The sequence below is a fragment of the Macaca mulatta genome, chromosome 14 (genome assembly GCF_049350105.2).
Source record: "Macaca mulatta isolate MMU2019108-1 chromosome 14, T2T-MMU8v2.0, whole genome shotgun sequence".
Taxonomy (NCBI): domain Eukaryota; kingdom Metazoa; phylum Chordata; class Mammalia; order Primates; family Cercopithecidae; genus Macaca; species Macaca mulatta.
In genome coordinates, this window is record NC_133419.1 from 19,871,205 (window position 1) to 19,892,590 (window position 21,386).

Genomic DNA, 21,386 nt, shown 5'->3' on the forward strand with positions numbered 1-21,386 from the left:
TTCCCGGTAGCCACATCCAGAGACCTTGTGCACTTCCTTCTTCAGGCTGAATTTAACCCCTCTTCTTGAAATGTTCTCCTACTCTGGCTTTGGGGCACAAAAGAAGCCTACTAATTTGTTCCCTAAAGTTCAGTTCTTGCTTTTTTTTTTTTTTTTTTTTTTTTTTTTTAACTCTATTGCTTTATTCTTTATGCCTTTAATGATCACCTCTATGTGGATTATTTTCTTAGCTCTCTTCCCCTTTCATGCCAGTGTCTCCCTGGAGTCCTACTCTTGAGTCCTGATGGACTACTGGCCATTTTCCCTGAGACATCTTGAAGGTACCTCACCTCTAGGATAGACCCAACCATCTGTCCTGGTTCCCTGCCTCTACTCCTTCCTTTAATCCATGGCCCTTGAAACCCTGGAGTCCTCTTCCCTTCATTACCACTCTCCCTTCAGCTTTTACATCACGAACATATCCACGCCCTCTGATCTAATCAGAATGGCCTCCGCACTGTCCCCAAACATGCAGTCATTCCTGTGTTATGCCTGGAATATCTGGGAGGGCACACTGTCACAGTCACATTTTTCAAAAAGAGAGTCTTGGTGTTAACCCATTATAGATTTGCTCAGAGACCAAGGATCATGCAAAGCATCCTTTGTCCCATCAGTCTCCCAAAACCGGGCCATCACCCGGCAGAGGTGTGTGCAGGGGGAGATGGTACTTCTAGGTTCACAGTTCAGCCCTCTCCTCAGAGTCTCGGCTCCATCCTGCAGAGGAGACGTTAGAGCCTTAAGAATTTAAATTCTCCAGATTCTTAGAGCATGTCTAAAACAAATCAACTATTCTCTTGCTCCTGTGATGCATTATTATGCTAATAAAGTCGCTGTCTTTTTACTTAATCTTGCCAAGGAGACTCTCTCCTCAAGGATGGGGAGGGGAGGCACATTCCATCCCGCCATGCATCTCATACTGTTCCCCACCTATCTTGGTTTATGCTCTTCTGGTCATCTATTTGGGATATATACTTCTCTCTCATCATTGTGATAACAATCTTCCTATTCTCCAAGGCAGGGAGCTCTTAACCACTTTTGTGCCATGGGCACCATTTAATGGTCTGATAAAGCCTATTAGGCCTCTGTTCCAAAAAATGATTTGAAAGATATAAAATACACAGGATTATAAAAGAAACAGAAAACAGTAACTATTCAAAAAACCAAATTTATGATATAAGAATACTGTCCTTCTTTATTAACATAAAAAAACCACCATAATTTCTTTTCTCTTTTCCTTCCTTCCTTCCTTCCTTCCTTCCTTCCTTCCTTCCTTCCTTCCTTCCTTCCTTCCTCCCTCCCTTCCTTCCTTCCCTCCTTCCCTCCTTTCTTCCTTCCTTCCTTCTCTCTCTCTCTTTCTCTCTTTCTCTTTCTCTCTTTCTTTCTTTCTTTCTTTTTCTTTCTTTCTTTCTCTTTCTTTCTTTCTTTCTTTCTTTCTCTTTCTTTCTTTCTTTCTTTCTTTCTTCCTTTCCTTCTTCCTTCCTTTCTTTCTTTCTTTCTTTCTTTCTTTCTTTCTTTCTTTCTTTCTTTCTTTCTTTCTTTCTTTCTTTCTTTCTTTCTTTTTCTTTCTTTCTTTCTCTTTCTCTCTTTCTTTCTTTTCCTTTTCTTTTTCTTTTTTCAGGGTCTCTCTCTGTCACCCAGGCTGGAGTCCAGTGGCATGAGCTTGGCTCACTGCAGCCTCGAACTCTTGGGCTCAAGAGATGCTCCCACCTCGGCCTCCCGAGTACCCGGGACCACAAGCACATGCCACCATATCTGGCTAAATTTTAAATCTTTTGTAGAGATGAGGTCTCACCCAGGCTGGTCTCAAACTCCTGGGCTCAAGTGATCCGCCTGCCTCTGCCTCCGAAAGTGCTGGGATTACAGGCATGAGCCACCATGCCTGGCCAAAAAGCCACTATAATTTCAAAGTACAGTAGTGATGAACATAAATGATATTTTGTTCCTCTCTCCAATATCTACCATATTATGTGTGACAGGAAAGTATCTGTTACATCTTCTTCTGTGGTTTGTAGCCTACCTTTATAATGGAAGAAAATGTGAAGTTTCGGTTAGAGATCAGTGAATTTAAAGATGTAAATTTTTCCTCATCTAAGTTATTCTGTCCATGAATTCTATGAGTTCTTAATGGGAGGCCCCTGTCAAGCACCTTAACTCCTGCTTCCTTAATTCAACCCTCCCTGACTGCCACACTTCTGTTGGAGTTTTCCCTTATGCTAAACTCTTGCAATAGTTATTTGCCTATTCATTCAACAAACATTGATCAAGATTGCTCATACATGTGCAAGTCACTGTGCCACATGTGGGGAGCCCACATCATGCTAAGCAAGAACCAATTTTACCAGTAGTGGAAGAGACAGACCTATTCCCATTCAGCCATAACCCTAAACATAGTGCAAAAAGCAGATGGGAGAGCTTTAAACAAAGGTCCGAAGTATCCCAGAGAAGCAGAAGTTAACATTTCGACTTGGCAAAGAGATGGAGGAGTGAAAGGTTCCATGAGGAAGTTGGCATATGAGCTTGGCCTGGTAGAGGGAATAGGATATAAACAATTTCAATATAGTTTAATTAGATCTTGCTGGTATTTTTCCTTTTTCTCTCTTGACATGAGTAAATACAAATCTTCTAGCAGGTGGAGATCATATTTTTTTTTTTCTTAGATGGAGTTTCACTCTTGTCACCCAGGCTGGAGTGCAATGGCACGATCTCGACTCACTGGAACCTCCACCTCTCAGGTTCAAGCAATTCTCCTACCCCAGCCTCCTGAGTAGCTGGGATTACAGGCGCCAGCCACCACGTGCAGCTAATTTTTGTATTTTTAGTAGAGACGAGGTTTCGCCATGTTGGCCAGGCTGGTCTCGAACTCCTGACATCAGGTGATCCGCCCGCCTTGGACTCCCAAAGTACTGGGTTTACAGGTGGGAGCCACTGTGCCAGGCCAAGATTGCATCTTAATATGCTTGTTGATTAATAGCATTTTTGTAGAATGTAAGTTTCTGTATTAGTTAGTTATTGCTGTGCAACAAACCACGCCCAAACCCACAGCTTTAAATGATAGTCTGTTCTTTCTCATGGGTCTATGGGTAGTTCTGCTGACCCGGGCCAGGACTGGCTGTTGTTAATTGGACTCTGTGGTCACTGGCAGCTTGGCAAGAGTGGCCTTGGCTGGGATGACTTGGCTGTCCTCTTCTTTTTCAAGTTGTGTTTGCATCAAGTTTGCTGCTGTACCATTGGCCAAAGCAAGTCACAGGGCCAAGCACAGAGTCAGTGTGGGAGGACGCTGCCCAAGGACAAGGGAAAAGGGAGGCGTAAAAAAATGTGGCCATTCATAGAATCAATCCATCATCATCTTCACAACTTAAATCTTTAGCCTTACATCCTTAGTGGAATGGGACAGATCTAAATAAATAAAAAAATGCATAAGTAAAATAGGTAAAGGGCGGGGCGGCAATTTATAAATTCAGTTAGTGATGGTTCTTCTCCTGTGGCTATATCCTAAAAGTTTGAAGAATGTTATCCACAGAGGTTGATTGGGTCATCCTTTTACTATTATTTTTTAACCAGGATGCAAACCCATTGAACTGTCTTTTCACGTTTGATGTTCCATCAGTTAAGCATCCCACACGATTTTTCATAGAGATGTTTTCTCTCTCCCTGAGGACATCTGCAATAGTCCAGAACACACTTTTCCTGGTGCTTGCCGCTAAGTTGCTATAAATATCAGACATTCTGTCAGCAGCTCAGGGTCACAGCTCAGGTTTCCTGAGCCAATATCGCTTGCCCCTGTGCCTTGAGTTGTGTCAGTTAGAGGCAGTGGCTGGGCAGGCAAAGTGAAGTGCAAAATATAGGTGAGAAAATGTGTTTTCTGAGTAACTGGGCAAAACTGTGTGTGTGTGTGTGTGGGGGGGGCAAGTTTATCCATAACGGCAGTGTTGAGCTTGGTGTGTGGGGTCACGCAGACCTGAGTGTGAACCCTGGCTCACCTTTTGTGGGTCATGTGACCTCTGGCAGGTGGCTTAAATCTCTGAGCTCCAATTTCCCCTTATCTGTGACATGGAAGGAACCCACATGGATCAATTTCTCAGTTTGTGACGAGGATTAAATGAGCTACTATGCTTATAAAGTAAGCGCTCAATAAGCGTTCAGTGTTATTTCTTACAGAGTGTAAAATAATCTGAATGAGGTTACCAATAGTTGGAATACAGTTCTCTGTTAGTTCAGATAAGAGAGCCTAAGAGGCTTGCCTTTTGACCTGTGTCTTGCTGCTAACAGGAGGACCGTATGAGCCCCAGTTCTCGTCTGTAGAGTGATTCACATTGTCCTGCACTGAATTCACAGCCTCGTTGTGGCAGTCAAATAGCATATTGCACAGGAAATTCCTTTGCAAAAATAATTTAAAATCTCCTTAAACAAATACTGCACGATCTCACTAATATGTGGAATATAAAAAAAGTAGACGCTTAGGAGCAGAGAGTAGAATGGTGGTTGCCAGGGGCTGGAGGGTGGTGGATATGGGAACAGGTTGATCTATGGGTACAAAGTTCCAGATATGCAGAATAAGTTCGGGAGATGTAATGGTGACTATAATTAACAATAGTGTATTGTGTATTTGAAATTTGCTGGGAGTAAATCTTAATTGTTCTCACCAAAAAAAAAAAAAAAGAAAGAAAAAAATAGACTTTGGGAGGCCGAGGTGGGTGGATCACTTGAACCCAGGAGTTTGAGACCAGCCTGGGCAATACGGCAAAACTCTGCCTCTACTAAAAGTACAAAAAATTAGCCAGATGTGGTGGTATGTCCCTGTAGTCCCAGCTACTCGGGAGGCTGAGGCAAGAGGATTGCTTTAGCCAGGAGGCTGAGGTTACAGTGAGTCAAGATCACATCATTGCATTCCAGCCTGGACGATACAGTGAGACCCTGTCTTAAAGAAAAAAAAAAAAAAAAAAGGAACTATGTGAGGTGATGGATATGTTAGATAATCGGCTTGAGTGTGGTGAACATTTTGCAATATATACACATATCAAAAATCACATTGTACACCTTAAGTATATATAATTTTTGTCAGTTACACCTCAATAAAGCTGGAGGAGGAAAAGAAGGCCCAGAACTGGGCAACAGCACTCAGGTCTGATCAGTCTGCATACCCAAGACCCCAGCACTTCTGGAAATTTTGTTCTTTTGTTTCTGGTTTGATTCTACTCTTTTTTGAGTCCCAAGAAACTGCCTGACCAAATCCAGCCTCTGTACACAGTGGGTCAGGCTCACTTCGAGGCCTGTCATCTTTAGCCTGTAAGTCTCTGAACTCTCCAGAAGTCCATCTTCTAGGCTTGTGATTCTTATTTGGAATATGCTCCACTCTAACACATTTGTCAGTGTTTTTCTTTTTGATTGCACTTGTTTTTACCTCAAAAACTGAACTGGCTGGCACGGTGGTGAGCACCTGTAATCTCAGCGACTTTGGAGGCTGTGATTGAGGCAGGAGAATCCCTGAAGCCCAGGAGTTCGAGACCAGCCTGAGCAACATAGTGAGATCCTGTTTCTAAAAATAATAAAAAATAAAAAAGACTGATGTGAATTGACATAAGACCTGTGGTTTGAATACTTGTTTTTTGGTTTAAGTATGTTATGGTGGTTATATTTTCAGTTACATCATACCCATAAAAACAATGTTTAAAATCCAGCAAAAAATAAAAATAAATAAAATAAAATCCCCTTGAATACATTTGAGGTAATGCTGTAGTTTTCAACTCCTCCCACGAGAGATTTTACGGAGTGCCTACTCTGTGCTACCTGGCTGCGGCTCCTGTTGTTAGTGGTGGCGCCCAGGAGAAATTAAAATTACAAGAGTGTTTCCTTCCAGATGTTGTTGCTACAGGCTCAAGGTGCTCTTTTAACTGGGACATCAGGCTTTCTTGAAATAGACAAGAATTCTAGAAACATGACATTGTGCCTGATTCATCGCTTCAACTTGCCGCTGACTCATTTTCTCCTTGATAGGTTCTTCAAGAGTAACTTTAATTACATCATTTACTTATTGTTTTCTTCCTTGATTTATTCTCTTTCTACAATTCTTGTTTATCATCTCAGTGATTGGCTCATCTCACCTCTGAGACTTGGGTACAATCCTCTGGCCTCTGGAAACAGACACTGAGGTTTTCATGTATCTCTGTTAATGTGTGCAAACACCCCCAGGCTTGTACACTTGAAATACATCAGTAGAAAGGGTACTTCTCAATTTGCTAGTGTTTACACAGCTTATCTTATTTAATGATCTCAGCTGCCCTACAAAGTAGATACCATCCTATTAAAAAAATGCAGGAGCAGAGGCTCTGAGAGGGGACTGTAACTTACCCAAGATCATGCAGTAGATTGCAAAACTCTTTCCAATTCTCTACCCTTCCCTGTACCCACACCTTTTGCCATTCATCTGCAATGTCCTTTTCTGATTCTGGGCTCAGCAATATAACTTGCTCTGGCCAATAGGATAATAACAGCAAATGTGATGTAAGCAAAAGCTTGAAAAATATTTGCGCAACTAATCATGTTTGCCTTCTCTCTTATACCTGTGCCATTGCCATGAGAACATGCTTGGGCTAGGATTAGAGACTCTTGGAGCAGAGCTGAGTCATCCTAGCGGTCCCAGTTGAGGCCAGCCTAGGTCAGTCGATGCCAATCAAGACCTAAGCATGTTAGTGAGCCCAGCCATGATCAGCAGAACCACCTAGCCAACCATCCCAGACCTATGAGCAATAAAGCCTTACTATTCTATACCACTGAGGTTTTGTGATTATTTATTTCACAGCATTGTTATGGCAGTATGAAACTGATAGAAGCAGTATACAGGGAAGAGTATGTTTTAGTCTGTTTTCATGCTGCTGATCAAGACATACGAAAGACTGAGCAATTTACAAAAGAAAGAGGTTTAATGGACTTACAGTTCCACGTGGCTGGGGAAGCCTCACAATTGTGGTGGAAGGTGAAAGACACATCTCACATGGCAGCAGACAAGAAAAGAAGAGCTTGTGCAGGGAAACTCCCCTTTTTAAAACCATCAGAGCTCATGATACTTATTCACTATCATCAGAACAGCCTGGGAAAGACCTGCCCCCGTGATTCAATGACCTTCCACTATGTCCCTCCCACAACAAGGGGGAATTCAAGATGAGATTTGGGTAGGGACACAGCAAAACCATATTAGAACAGATCTCTGGAATTGGGCAGGCCAAGGTTTGAATCCAATCTCTGTTATTCGGAGTGTGTGTTTCTTTTTGAGACTTAATTTCCTTATCCTTGAAATGAGGTAATATACTTCCTTCATAGGGTTGCTGGGAAGATTAAACACAAGGTGAAATAAATAAAGCCCCAGGGACATAAACAAAAAATGATGGCTTCTCACAGCAATGCTCCAGAACAAACAACAAGGGAATACTGGGCCCAGTCCCAGGACTGTCCACCTGTGAATCCAACACCTTTTCACATCAACTCCCAGGTAAGAATTAAGAACAGAATGGCTTGGTTCTAATCTTACCATGAAATGCTGCTCACCTGAATCTTCCATTGCAGTATAGAGAGCAGGACAGGCCTTTAAAAAATTAATGTTGCTTAAATTTAGGGGCCTGAAAAAAAAAGCCAAATCCAAGATTTTCCTTTGGACTTATGGTTTTGCCAAATAGATGGCAGTGACTTGGGGAAGGAGAGTTGCTTTTGTCCTGGGTATGGATGTTTTTCAGATCAAAGTCCTCCCAGCATGGTTGGGTGCAGGGGCCAGCCTGGCTTCATTTGCCCTGACTCTGTTAGTTGCCCTCCTGCTTGCACATGCATTTTTGATGACAGATCATTCAGGAAATGTGAATGTTTCCCGAGGAGGCTTTGCTTTTGTCACCTGGCCTTCTTTTCTGGGCCTCCTGTAGGGCTGCCCTTTCCCTTCCTTTGAAGCCATTGTCTTCCTGACATGAAAAATGTACTCAGGTAAGCTGAGGGCTAATTATCTCAAGAGGGAAGAAAAAACAATGAACTCAAGGCTGAAATATAGAACCACTAACTCTGTAAATTCTGAGAAGTCATAAGACACTCTTTTAAAATTAAAAAAATACATATACATTTGAAACAGTTTCTTCTTAAACAGAATTAACTTGGGATGTTTCCTACACAATTTAGCTTCCTTCTCTCCCCCTCTACTCCTACCCTAGAGAGCTCACTTCCCTTCATCATCTCTGAGGCTGATGATGGGTGACAACAGTTAGCTGCCCTGTACTCTGCCTCTAACTTATTGTATGACCTTGGATAGTTTCATAATAATGCCTAAGATAATGCCATGTGGCATTTCTGAGCTTCTGCTTCTCATAAGTAAGATGACATTGCGATTACATTTCTTTAAACATTGTTTTAGTACTGTAAAACAATAATTTATTATCTCTTAGAGTTCCATGGGCTGACTGGACTCCACTGGGAGTTCTTGGTGTCTCTCGTGTGGTTGTGTGAGATAGTGGTTGGGACTGGACTCATCTGAAGGCTTGACTGGGCCGGATGCCCAAGATGGCCCACTTTTAGGCAGAGGTGGCTGGCAGTTGATGCTGACTGTCAGCTGAGAACTCAGCTGAGAGTGTTAACTAGAGTCCCTAGACATGGCTCCTCCACGTGGCTTGGGCTTGTCGTGGTAGGGCACCTGGATTCTGAAAGAGAGCATCCCAAGAGACACAAGTGGAAGTGATGAGGCTTCTTATGATGTATACTGGAGGTACTGAGACATCACTTTTGCTACATTAGAATGTTTGGTGCTGACATTTTATGATTTCACAACTTGGATCCTCTGTCCTCTGATACTGAATAAGATATTAGTTTATGGAGCCGAGCAGAGAGCCAGCTGGTCCTGGGCACAGAGGAGGCTGTGTTCCATGCTGAAGACAAGAACATATGGTGGATGTACCATCCTAACTATTTGGGAAGGGAGCTTTGTGGCTACATGGGAGTTATTATCTACCAGTGCCGGCTGCATCCTGGCTGTGCCCACGTCTGGGCTCTGAATCTCTGCCCCTCAGTACCCCCAACTCCAACACAATTGTAATGTTAGGCATGTATTAGGCATGTGAAGATGAGAAAGAGAAGACACAGCTCCCACATTTATCTCCATGAGAAGGTAAGCCATAGGGAGAGAGAAAGACTGCTGTGCACGAGAGGGAGCGTCAAATGCCAAATGGGTGTCACAGTTGGGGTGTGCTAGAGGCACTCAGGGGAAGGAGGGCTGGGCATAGAGAGTATTCCTGGAGGAGGTGACTCTCGATCTGAATCTTGAAAGGTGGTAGGAATTACTCAAGGAAGGAATGAGAAGGGTATTTCAGGGGAGAGATCCACGTGAGTGAAATATGAGGACTGGCAGGGAACAGCAACTCACCTGGGTAACCACAGAGTGATAGGAGAGGTAAGAGGTGGTGGGAGATGGAGCTGGAGATTCAGGCAGGGCCCAGGGTCATGCAGGGCCTGGGAGGACAGGTTACAATATTCCCATTTTCCTAGGCTAGGGCATAGAAGCTCGGGAAGATAAAGGGACTTGACTAAGGTCACGTAACTTGTAAGTCACCGGTCAGGCTTCGAACTCAGGACTCTGTGACGCTTTAGTCTCATCCCTTTGCGTCATCGTCTAACTGCAGTTGCTGCTGCTGGGTTTCCCAGCTCCCTCTCCCATTTCTCTGAGGCTCCTGGCAGACAAAGGGTGTTGCTTTTCTGCACCATTTATTGTAATGACTTCAATTAAACCATCTTGTGCTGGATCAGTGAGCAGCTCTAGGGAATCGATGAGCAGGGCTGGCTACCAGGGAAGCAGAGTCTCCTCCCCTTGTTCCTGCCAATCCTAGGTCTGAGTTCCTATCCCCAGGTCTAGGGAGGGCTCAAGAGAGGAAATGGGGACCAGGGGGCAGGTAGCAAATCATGAGACAAGGAAGCAAGTGTCTATTACCTTCCTGACATTGAGGGTGCGTGGCCAGCCCTTGGATGTCCATCTTTCCTGGCCCTGCCCACTGCTGCCCTTGCTCAGCTGCCTTCCTCTGGCTAATTGGGACCTGCAGCTGCAGCTCCAAGACAATGGGGCATCCTACCTGGCTGCCTCAGTGCAGGCCCAGTGTGCAAGGAGCCTGGGCCCCAAGGAAGAGGAGCTAAGGGCCCTGTCCTAACTTGCTACATGTGCTTTGGCAGGTTGCCTCCACTCTCTGAGGCTTCTTCTGGGGAAAAACAACAGGGTGGAAATTGCGGTGCATGATGCTGTTGTTCTCCACTTGTCCTCTTCAGTTCATTGTCTCTCCTTCTTAGCATTGCTCTGTGCCTCAGAAGGCTGATCCCTGTGGAATGAATCAATAGGTTCCTATGCCTATTGGCTCCAGTGTGATTTGGCTACTGGGAGACACAGGCAGGAGGCTGGAGGGTGGGAGAAGAGAGGGTGGAGTATTTCTTCCCTGCTACCTCTCTGCTTTGATGCAGGGTTTGGCCAGTGCCCTTCTGCCCGGTTATAGCTTCTGCCCAGCAGTCCTTCCCACTGCTCCAGGTCTCAGTGGGATCCAGTAACCTCCTTTAGGCCCATGGGTGGTTTCCAGCATGATATGGTTTGGATCTGTGTCCCTGCCCAAATCTCATGTGGAATTATAATCCCCAATGTTGGAGGTGGGGCCTGGTGGGAGGTAATTGGATCATGGGGGCAGTTTTAATGCTTAAGCACCATTCCCCTAGTGCTGTTCTCACGATAGGGTTCTTACGAGATATGGTTGTTTAAAAGTGTGTAGCACCTCCACCCTCTCTTCCTCCTGCTCTGGCCATGTGAACATCTGCTCTGGCTTTGCCTTCTGCCATGATTATAAGTTCCCTGAGGTCTCCCCAGAAGCAGATGGTGCCATGCTTCCTGTACAGCCTGCAGAACTGTGAGCCAACGAAACCTCTTTTTTTTGAGACAGAGTCTTGCTTTGTGGCCCAGGCTGGAGTGCAGTGGTATGTTCTCGGCTCACTGCAAACTCCACCTCCCGGGTTCAAGCAATTCTCCCACCTCAGCCTCCCGAGGAGCTGGGATTACAGGTGCCCCCCACCACGCCAGGCTAATTTTTGTATTTTTAGTAGAGACAGGGTTTCACCACGTTGGCCAGGCTGGTCTCGAACTCCTGACCTCAAGTGATATGCCTGCCTCGGCCTCTCAAAGTGCTGGGATTACAGGCATGAGCCACAATGCCCGGGCCTCTTTTCTTTATAAATAACCCAGTCTCAGGTATTTCTTTATAGCAATGCGAGAACACACTAATACACAGCAGTTTGCAGTCTCTGGGTTTCTCAACATTCTTCTTGGTTTCTTTAATCCAGTCTTATGTAAATAGTACCTCCTCAGTAAAGTCTCTCCACTTGAACTATTTGAGCAGAGTTCTGTTTCCTCTTGGGACACTGATGTATTCTCTGAAGGCCCTTTCCAACTCTGAAGTCTTACATGTTTGTGAGGGGACGATGCAACGACCTGGCTGACTCTCAGGCACCAGAGCCTGGGTTATCCCGTGACAGTTTACAGGCTGAGTGATCCCAGCTCCTCAGCAGTTCTTCCTTCCCCTCCTTTGGTCCTCAGCCCTCACAGCCTCTGCTCAGATTCCCACCATTTATTTCTTGTTTTAATCCAACTTTATTGAGGTATAAACTACGAATAGCAAACTACATCCATGGAAAGTATACAATTAGATGAGTACCTATCTGTTAAGGCTTGAATGTTTGTGTCCCTCCAAATTCACATTGAAACTTAATCCCCATTGTGGTGGTATTAACAGGTGTGGCCTTTTGGGAACTGATTAAGTCATGAGGGTTCTGCCCTTGGGAATGGGATTAATGCTCTTGTGAAAGAGGCTTCAGAGGCTGGGCACGGTGGCTCACGCCTGTAATCTCAGCACTTTGGGAGGCTGAGAAGGGTGGATCACCTGAGGTCAAGAGTTCAAGACCAGCCTGGCCAACATGGTGAAACCCTGTCTCTACTCAAAATACAAAAATTAGCTGGGCATGGTGGCAGGCACCTGTAATCCTAGCTACTCGGGAGGCTGAGGTAGGAGAATCCCTTGAACCTAGGATGCAGAGGTTGCAGTGAGCTGAGATCGTGCCATTGCACTCCAGCCTGGGCAACACGAGCAAAACTCCATCTCAAAAAAAGAGGCTTCAGAGAGCTGCCTGGCCCTTCTCATCCTTTTGCCATGCGAGGACATAGGGTTCATCCCCTTTGGAGGGTATAGGAACAAGGTGTCTTCTTGGAAGGAGAGAGCAAGCCCTCACCAGACACCAAATCTACTGACACCTTGACCTCCGGAACTGTGAGAAATGCATTTCTGTAATTTGCAAATTATCCGTTCTAAAGTATTTTGTTTATAGCAGCAGGAATGGACTCAGGCAGCATCCTTTTTACCCAGGACTATTCTAACAACTTTCTAACTGGGCTCCAGTCTTCGTTCTTCTCCCTGCAAACTCATACTCCTCAGATCTGATCATGTTACTCTCTGATCATGTGCTGTCCTGCTCATAAACTTTGGCCGGTGCTCCTTTGTCTTGAGGTCAAACCCTGGCCAGTGCTCCTTGACCTTGAGCATGACATATGAGGCCTTCATGAGCTGGACTTGAGCTTCCCAGGCTCAGCTCTCCCTGATGTCCTATGGATGCTCCACTGTCATGAACTACTTGAGTCATACTCTCTCCAAGCTCTCTGACTTTGTATGAACTGTTCCCAGCCCTAATGTGCTCTGCAACCTCACACCTTTGACCCTCAGCTTCCCTCTGTGTCTCACTAATTCCTCTTTGTCCTTGGCCATCACGAGTCTCTCTTCTGTGCTTCCAAAGTACACTGCAGGTACTTCTCTTGTTACACTTATTCTGAACCATAAACAATGCCCGTTTCTCTTACTAGAGTGTGGGCCACTTGAGGTTAGAGTGTGTGTTTCATTTCTGCACCCCTAGCTACTAACACTGTATAAGGTGCATGGTTCATTTTTCATCCATCCATTCAACAAATATTTGATCGTCTACTAGAGGCCAAGCACTCTTCCAGCATGGCGCTAAGGAACTCTACAAGACAGGTATACTAGGCATTCTGCTGTTGTATCTCTGCTCCAAATCCCACCTTTGTTTTTTTGAGATGGAGTCTCACTCTGTTGCCCAGGCTGGAGAGCAGTGGCACAATCTCGGCTCACTGCAACCTTTACATCCTGGGTTCAAATGATTCTCCTGCCAGCCTCCCAAGTAGCTGGGATTACAGGCACCCACCACCACATTCGGTTAATTTTTGTATTTTTAGTACAGATGGGGTTTTGCTATGTTGGTTAGGCTGGTCTTGAACTCCTGACCTGAAGCAATCCTCCTGCATCAGCCTCCTAAAGTGCTAGGACTACAGGTGTGAGCCACCGTGCCCAGCCTCAGCACATATATTCTGACAACACACACTACTTCTTGTGGTTATTACCTCTGTCTTACTTCAGTGTTCGCTTTTAGATTTTTCTTCTTCCTCTGTTTTATTTAAACTAACTCCTTTTATTAAATGACACCTCTGAAATATCTAGTGCAGTTCCTGTTCTCTTGGCTGGACCCTGACTGATGCCATGGGGAAGGCCCTTGGGCTCGTGGACCTTAAATTCCAGGTGAGGAAGGTAGACAACAAACCAATAAAAGAAGGGTAGTAAAAAGTGTTACAGTGAAAAATTAGGGTAATGGATGGAGCCTGGGCTACTTTAGATTAGTTGGGGAAAGTCTGTCCAAGAAGGTGACATTTAAGCAGTGAAAGAATTAAGTTTCCACCCATGTAAGGAGCTGGGGAAAGATGCCCCAGGGACAGAGACCAGTCAGTGCAAAGGCCTTATGATTTGAGTGGGCTTGGATTCAAGGATCAGAAGGAGTGCTGGCGTGGGCAGAGTAGGGTGAGGGACGGGTGCTGCGGAGGAGCGGAGCTGAGAGTCAGGCAGGGGCTAAATCACATGGGCCTCCTTAGCCAAGGATTAGTTTCTCTTTTTTGTGTTTTTTAGAAATTCTGAATGTGTTGAAAAGGCTTTAGAGGGATTTAAAATATAGGAAGTAACAAGGTCTGACTTAGATTTACAAAAGATCTCTCTAGCAGCTGACGGGGGATCATCTATAGGGAGCAAGAGCAGAAGCTCTATTCTCCTCAGGGCAGACCATAGACACCTTTCAAGGACGAGGAAAGTGAGGCCCAGAGAGTTGACAAGATCTGTCCTAGCTCACTCCATTTTAGACTTTTGGTTCCCAGACCAGTGGCCCTTTGTGGCTACACATTCTCTAACTGAGGCACAACTGACCCGGGTTCCGGGTGAAGCTTCTCAGCCCGGTTTGCAGAGAAGACGAAGCCCTTGGAGCAGCCAAGCACCCGCCCTTGACAATACTCCTGCTTCATCACAGGTCCTGTTGTGTCCAGCTCATGATTTATCAAGGTACACCAGTCTGGTCTGTCACAATAACAGGTGGGGGAGCCTTGAAAGAAAACAAGGCTCCCTGGGGCCTTCTGCAGATGTTGGTGTGAATTCATAAGTCCCCAAATTTGCATTATTCTCCTTTCTTCTTCCTCAACATCTAGTCCATCACCAAATCCTTCTGGCTTCCCAAACATTTGCTGACTCTGGCCTCTTTTCTTCAGGGTCACCAGGAAACACACCTTCAGGAAGCACCTTTTCTGTTCTATCCCAGAGGGCACCATCACATACACTATGATATGAATCATGACCCCTGGGGCTGTGTGGAGTTTCTGCATCTCTCCCTCCCCACCGTGGCTACCCTCATCCAGCAACCATCCTGTCTCTCACCAGTATTACCGCAGCTGAGACCCAAGTCTTAAGGAAGCTAAGATCCAGGCCAGCAGGGGCCACACAGGTAGAGTGAAGTGATGCTGGTGGGATTTGGGGCTTCCCTTGAACAGGCAGGGCATTTTGGGTAGAAGGGAGGGGTCACTTTGTAAATAGAGGTAGGAGAAAGAGAAGAATATTTCTAAATGCTTCAGGCAACAGGTTTTTGCTTTAGTGAAATAACACTTCCTCCTGCAAACTTTGGGGATGGGGGAAATGGCTGGATGGGTCCTGGGAGTGCTGCTGAGGTGATCTCGGGTCAGAAGTTTTTCTCCACAGCTTGGAAAAAGAGGAGGGTGTAAGACTCCGAATGAAGCTGAGAGATCCTTTCATGCTTGGGAACTGAGAGACCACACAGACACGAGCTTCGGGAGACTCCAAAGCCTGGGACCCACTTCTAAGCTAGCACTGAATTCTGATTGGCTGCCTTTGCCTGCCTCAGTTTGTTCCTCTTACTGATTGGCAGGGTTCTTCTGCCCATGGCAGAACCCTGCTCCAGCCACCGGGTCCTCCCACCTGCCACAGTGTCACCTGGGATTGGCTGGGCTCTGAAAGGCCAGGCTGGCTTGGCTCTTGCCGTCATCAGATTCTTCCTCATTAAACAAATGAATCACAATCCTAATTAATTTGAGCAACAGAATTTATGTAACTACTCCCAGCAGGATGTCTGCTCTCAGTCGGCAGAGAGATTAATTCCTCTCTCTGGGAAATTCCAGCCTTGCTGGTCAATAAACCTTAATGATGACTGAAATCTCCCATCTGTCTCTGCTCAGGGCAGGTAACCCCTGCTAAGCAGACACCCAGTTGGCTCGAGGCAGTACCCCAGGCACCGGCAGGACAAGGGCAACGATCTCCCAGCCTAGATGTGTCCTGAGCCACATGGAGCACACAGTAGGTGTTTACTTAAGGACGGGGGCTACCCCTTCCAGGGAAGTTCCGAACCACTTAAAACCCATAGGAAGTGTTCAATGTCTGTTTACGGAATGAATGAAAGGAAGTGTGTGTCACTCAGATACTTATAAAATGGTCTCGAGATCCTAAACTCCAAGCAAGCTTCTCCAGCTCTTTCCAGCCCTTTTTCTCCCTCTATTTCCCATGACCATAACCCAGTTCTGTCTTTTTCCTATTTTGAACTTTCCAGACTCAGAAATTTGGCTCTTAATGTTCCCTGCCCTTGAACCGTCCCAGCCCTCTCCAAAACAGCCTTCAGCTGCGTGGGAGGGAGGGGTAGCAAAGTGGAAAGTGTTTCAGAGTGAGTGCTAATTCTGGTTCTGCCACTTACTCATTGTACTTCACCTCTCTGTTCTTAACCTTTCTCTCATATGTAAACCACACGAGGTTCTTGGGAAGATTAAATAAGAAAACATGGTGAAAATGTATTGCACGGTACTTGACTCGTTTAATTAGCGACAGACAGTGTTTTAGGTAACGGAGATACAATGGTGCTCAAGGCAGGCAAGATTCCTGCTCCCAAAGAATTTAATTTCCAAGAGACAAGAAGCAAGCTAGCGAATATGTAAGATAATCTTAGTTAGGGATCAGTGCTCAGCAAAAATAAAAAATGTATGGAGAGGGACTGAGGGGAGTGAGGAACTCCTTGAGGAGGCACCACTCTGAGACCCAAATGACAAGAAGGAACTAACCACATGAAATCTGGGGGAATGACATTCTGGAAAGGGGGTAAAGAATTGCTGCTAAGAAGATGTGGGCGTGTTAAAAAAAAATTGCAAAGTCCCTGAGGTACGACTGAGCTCCTCGTGATCAATTTGAGGCTTCTGCTCTTGTGTCTTGTAGGTGAACGGGGTAAGGTTTGGTAGGACTGAAAAATTCATCCAGCCACCTATCTAGGGAGTGCGAGGGTCAAGATGTGGACCCAGGTCTTCTGCCCTTGAGAGCAGAGTGCTTGTCACTACAGCACAAAGAAGGTGTAAGAGAAAGGAAAAGTGAGTGGGAGGTGGTGAGGGAGGAACAGACTGCCTTGTCCTCCACCAGATCTAAATCTGTCTCCTCCTTACGGTTGGCAGGATTATAGGATCTGGCTCCCATGAAGGCCTTCCACCTCCGCTGGCCTAAGCTGTCAGTGTCAGAGAGCACTGGCCCTAACAGCTCCCTTACCAGAGCAGCTGTGATTCCTTCTTCATTTCCAGCAGGGACGACCCAATAACTTTTACAGTATGGGATTTCTTTTTTCTCATGATAATAATGTTCATTGTGGAAAAAAAAATGATAAAATAAAAATCAGCTAGAATTCCAACTTCTGGCAATTTGGGTGTCTATCTTTCTACAAAGTTCCTATACGCATACTTTATAAAATTACGAACATACTGCACATACAGTTTTGGAATATGCCTTTTGCCTTCTGTCATGAAAAAAGTCTTCAAATGCCTTTTAACAGCTACACAATAGTTCACTACATGAATCAACTCAAATGTAACTATTTTTGGCCTTTTATTATAAATAACACAGAGAACCCTCAGTCTTTTTTACATAATGTCCTAACAGAGTAGGGAAAATGCTCCCCAATCCGGTGCAATGTCCTGTGCCCAGGGAAACACATTTTTTCTTTTCTTTTTTTTTTAAAGACGGAGTTTCGCTCTTGTCACCCAGGCTGGAGTGCAGTGGCACAATCTCGGCTCACTGCAACCTCCGCCTCCTGGGTTCAAGCGATTCTCCTGCCTCAGCCTCCTGAATAGTGGGGACTACAGGTGTGCACCACCACGCCCGGCTAATTTTTGTACTTTTAGTAGAGACGAGGTCTCACTATGTAGGCCAGGCTGGTCCATCTTCTTAGTTGGTGGGAACAGGGACATCTACACTCCCAAACACCTTGCCCTTAAGTGTATAGCACAGTTTATTGTCGTTTTCTTCTGAGAAATGGAGATTGTTGCACTTTCCCCAAATTTACCTTCATTCTCAGCCTCTCCTTGTCATTGTAATCCCAGAAAAGATACAATGGGGAAAAAGGGGAGAAAGAAGGGGGGATGTAATTTGATGCTACATTCTGAAACAATACACATATTTGAGACACATGAATATTCTTTAGCAATATTTTTATTAAATGATAAATTGCCAGGCAGGCAAGAGGTCCAGGATCAAGCCCTGGTCTCAGTATGCCAGAGTCTAAGGTGACTATGTTTGGTTTCTGCAGGGGCCTGCCATGGAGGCAGGCAAGGGAGGGAGGAGTCAGTGGTTCTAATCATTGGAGGGTGTTGGGGGTGGAGTCAGGGTAACCCATCTGTAGTAGGCCTGGAGAACAAACCTGGCAGCTGGGGCATGACTGGGAAAGCACTTGAGGACCTGGGTGGGGGCCGACATTCGTTTGCACTGGTGCTGGGAGGGTGGTCTGCCCCCTGTGAGTGGTGCTCAGGTTTAAAGCTCCTCCTTGGGGCCACTGCCATCACCATGTCTCTGGTTTCTTGCTTGGCCTGGAAAAAAGAAATCGAACCAGAGAGAGAGAAGGGCACAGCAAAAGAGACAACGAGGAGAACAGTGTGAAAGTGAGAAAAAGGAGACAGAGGGTAAAATAAGTCAAGGCAGGGAGGCAGGTGCTTTGACAAGTGGAATCTTTTTGGTAGACATTTAAGCAGCAAGAGGTACTTTTGGTCCTGGACAAGCTTATTACACATCCACAGTTGATGAGCTCTCAAGGGCCAATGACAAGTATTCAGATACCCAGTGGATCAGGGAAATGGCGTTTGCCAACTCTACTGACTACAGACCCTGCCTCTAAACTGATTTGGTGCCCTCTTTCTGCAAATCAATTTCTCAAACTTTCTGGGAGCCGGTTATTTCTCAGTGGAGCAGACGATGAACCAGTGCTAGGGAACAGGTCTTCTGGGGAGGGACTGAAATGCAGAAAAAATTTTGGTGGCCTGGGCTAGATTCAGGAGGTGGGAGGAGGGAAGGGCTGGGGAGAAAGAATCTGGGGAAAAGGAAAGGAGAGAGGAGGAGGGGTGGGTGTGAGTGGAAGAGTTCCGCCCTCCTTACCCATGCTCACCTCTCGCTGCCAAATAATTATACTGTCTTCTTTTCAGGCTGCAGGAAATGGTATTCACTGGAAAAGTCCAACAGTCATTGTCAGCTTCTGAGGCGTATGAATGGGGTACGGGGGGAGGCCTTGGTGTTGGTTGGGAAAACCGAGGGCAGCAAATGCAGGGCCCTCACTCTTACTATGGGAACACATCTCCATTCAACTTGGTGAGAAGAGAATGAATGTTTCAAAAGGACCTTTTATCAGGAAACTACAGGAAAGAATCAGAACAATCCATAAGTGGGGTTAAAGGACATTCTTCATTCTCAATAGCTTTTTCCTCTCCGCCTAACCCTGTTTGAGTGGACAGTGGACTAAAATGTTTCCTCTTTTTTTTTTTTTTTTTTTTTTTTAAGACAGGGTCTCACTCTATCACCCAGGCTGGAGTTCAGTGGTGCAATCTCGGCTCACTGCAGCCTCCAGCTCCCGGGTTCAAGCGATTCTCATGCCTCAGCCTCCCGAGTAGCTAAGTAGCTGGGATTACAGGCGCCCGCCACCACGCCTGACTAATCTTTGTATTTTTAGTAGAGACGGGGTCTCTCTATATTGGCCAGGCTGGTCTCGAACTCCTGTCCTCAAGTGATCTGCCCGCCTTGGCTTCCCAAAGTGCTGGGATTACAGGCATGAGCCTCCACGCTCGGTCATCCTTTATTTTTTGAGTTCACACTCAGAGGCCCTTCTGGTAAGCAACCACTTCCCTTCACCCTCCAAGCTCTCCCTTTGGCCGAAGGGCATCTCTCCTTCTTTCCTTTTGAGCATCCTCCTGGCTCTGGATCCTGGAAGTGCTTCTGTACTCTGGTCCTTTCCCTGACGTTCACAATTAACTAGCCTGTGGATAATCTGGGTTCTCCCGTTCTTGAGGCAGGGCGTCTTCCAAAATATCCAAAAGCAAAGGAGTAGAAAGATCATGGGGAATCAACCCTCTCCTTATGAAAAGGCAACTGAGCCCCAGGATGAGGAAGAGACTCGCCCAGGGTCACAGAGTGAGGGAACGGTAAGCGTGGGGGCAGAATACAGCCAGCGCAGCCTACCTAGCACTACTACTATTAATAGAACCCATTAGTAGGTGCTAAGCCTTTTCCCCTTCCCCGTCCAAAGGCTCTAACCTGCGTGTGGGTCTAGGCTGATGCTACCGTCCCCTCCCCATTCCCCAAGCCTGTGACGTCCAGGCCCTGGCAGTGAGACCAGCAGGTGTGGGCATCAGGAACTTCTCCAGTGGCTCAAATAGCCGGGAGCGAGTGGCCTGTCCTCCAACCTCCGTTTGTGTCAGGGATTGCTGCTCATTGGCCTAGCAGAAGTGATTGACAGGTCAATAGCCCAATGAATGATGAGCCTTGGGAGCGTGGTAACAGTTACTAGTCAGTTCTTGCTTCGCGAGATCCTGGGGTAACGGTTTTCTTTTTTTCCGAAGTTGATTCAGCCATTTTTCACACTCAAAATCCAGCGTCTTCTCAGTAAAGGATGTAAAGCAATTTTCGGCCCCAAAGAAAGAATGCGTTTGGGGCTCTAAAAGTACAAACGAACCCTTCAAGAGAAAATAAGAGTGTCGTATTGAATGAATCACTTAATAAAGGGGGTTTTGCTTTGCTAAACAGTTGGTGGGCAAGTGAGTGGGCAGGAGGGAGGGAAAGATGGCCAGGAATGGGGACAGAGGAGTCAGGCAGCAGAAGACTGGAGTCAAAAGTGCTTATTGCAGTTCTTGTAACCTGTGTGAAATGCTGTGGCCATTCTTGGGGCCTGGATAGGTTCTGGGACCTGGGGAAAAGGATGGGGTCACTTCTGGGGACTCTTAAGGTCCAGGAATCGGGGCTAAACTGGCAATGGGGTGATGAGGCAGTGCTTGTGGTAACAGCTGGCTTGGATGGTGAAAAAGGTAGCCTGGACCATGAGATAATTCCTGAGAGTAGCTAGTGATGGTCAGATAAAAGGAGTGGCCCATCCTTGAAGGGTGTAGTCACATAAGATGGGGTCCCTGGAAGAATGACAGTGGATCACCCCATAACTGGTTAGAAGATGGAGTTGGAGATAAAGAGAGATGAGACAGGGAGTTGAGAGATGGAAAGTTTGACAAAGGAGAGAGAGTGTCACAAGGACTGAGAGCTGGAGTTCCAGAAAAGCTGAGCAAACCATGCTTGGTACATAGTTGTCACTCAGTAAGTGCTAGCTATTATTATTGCTCCCTTTGGGAGGGGAGGGGAGGGGTTAAGTCTGGTAGTTCAAAGGCAGTAGGAGGCAGTGAGTGGAGAACTAAAAGAGTGCCAGGAAAATAGGCCATTCTAGTTGTCTGTTTCTCTCCCCACTGTGATTATGAGAATTGCAGAAGCCACTCCTTCATTGGGGGAATGAGAGGGAAGAATTGAAGTAAAGAGAGGGTGCTGGTATATTCTGCAGCTGGAAACCCAAAGGATGGGAAGTAGGAATGGGGAGAGGCTGCCCTTGCAAGTGTCTTTGATAGAGCCTGTTAGAAGTGAGGTGAAAAA

At 46.0% G+C, this 21,386-nt stretch overlaps 1 long non-coding RNA gene across 1 annotated transcript in view; it reads right to left on the minus strand.

Moving 5' to 3' along the window:
- Positions 1 to 17,911: 17,911 nt before the first annotated feature.
- Positions 17,912 to 21,386, minus strand: part of LOC106993241 (uncharacterized) — a 60,758-nt gene continuing 57,283 nt past the window's right edge. The window contains exons 3-4 of the long non-coding RNA XR_013403918.1: positions 18,874 to 19,117; positions 17,912 to 18,301 (exon numbers count right to left, since the gene is read on the minus strand). This is a non-coding gene — a long non-coding RNA (uncharacterized LOC106993241). The remainder of the gene's footprint in view (positions 18,302 to 18,873; positions 19,118 to 21,386) is intronic.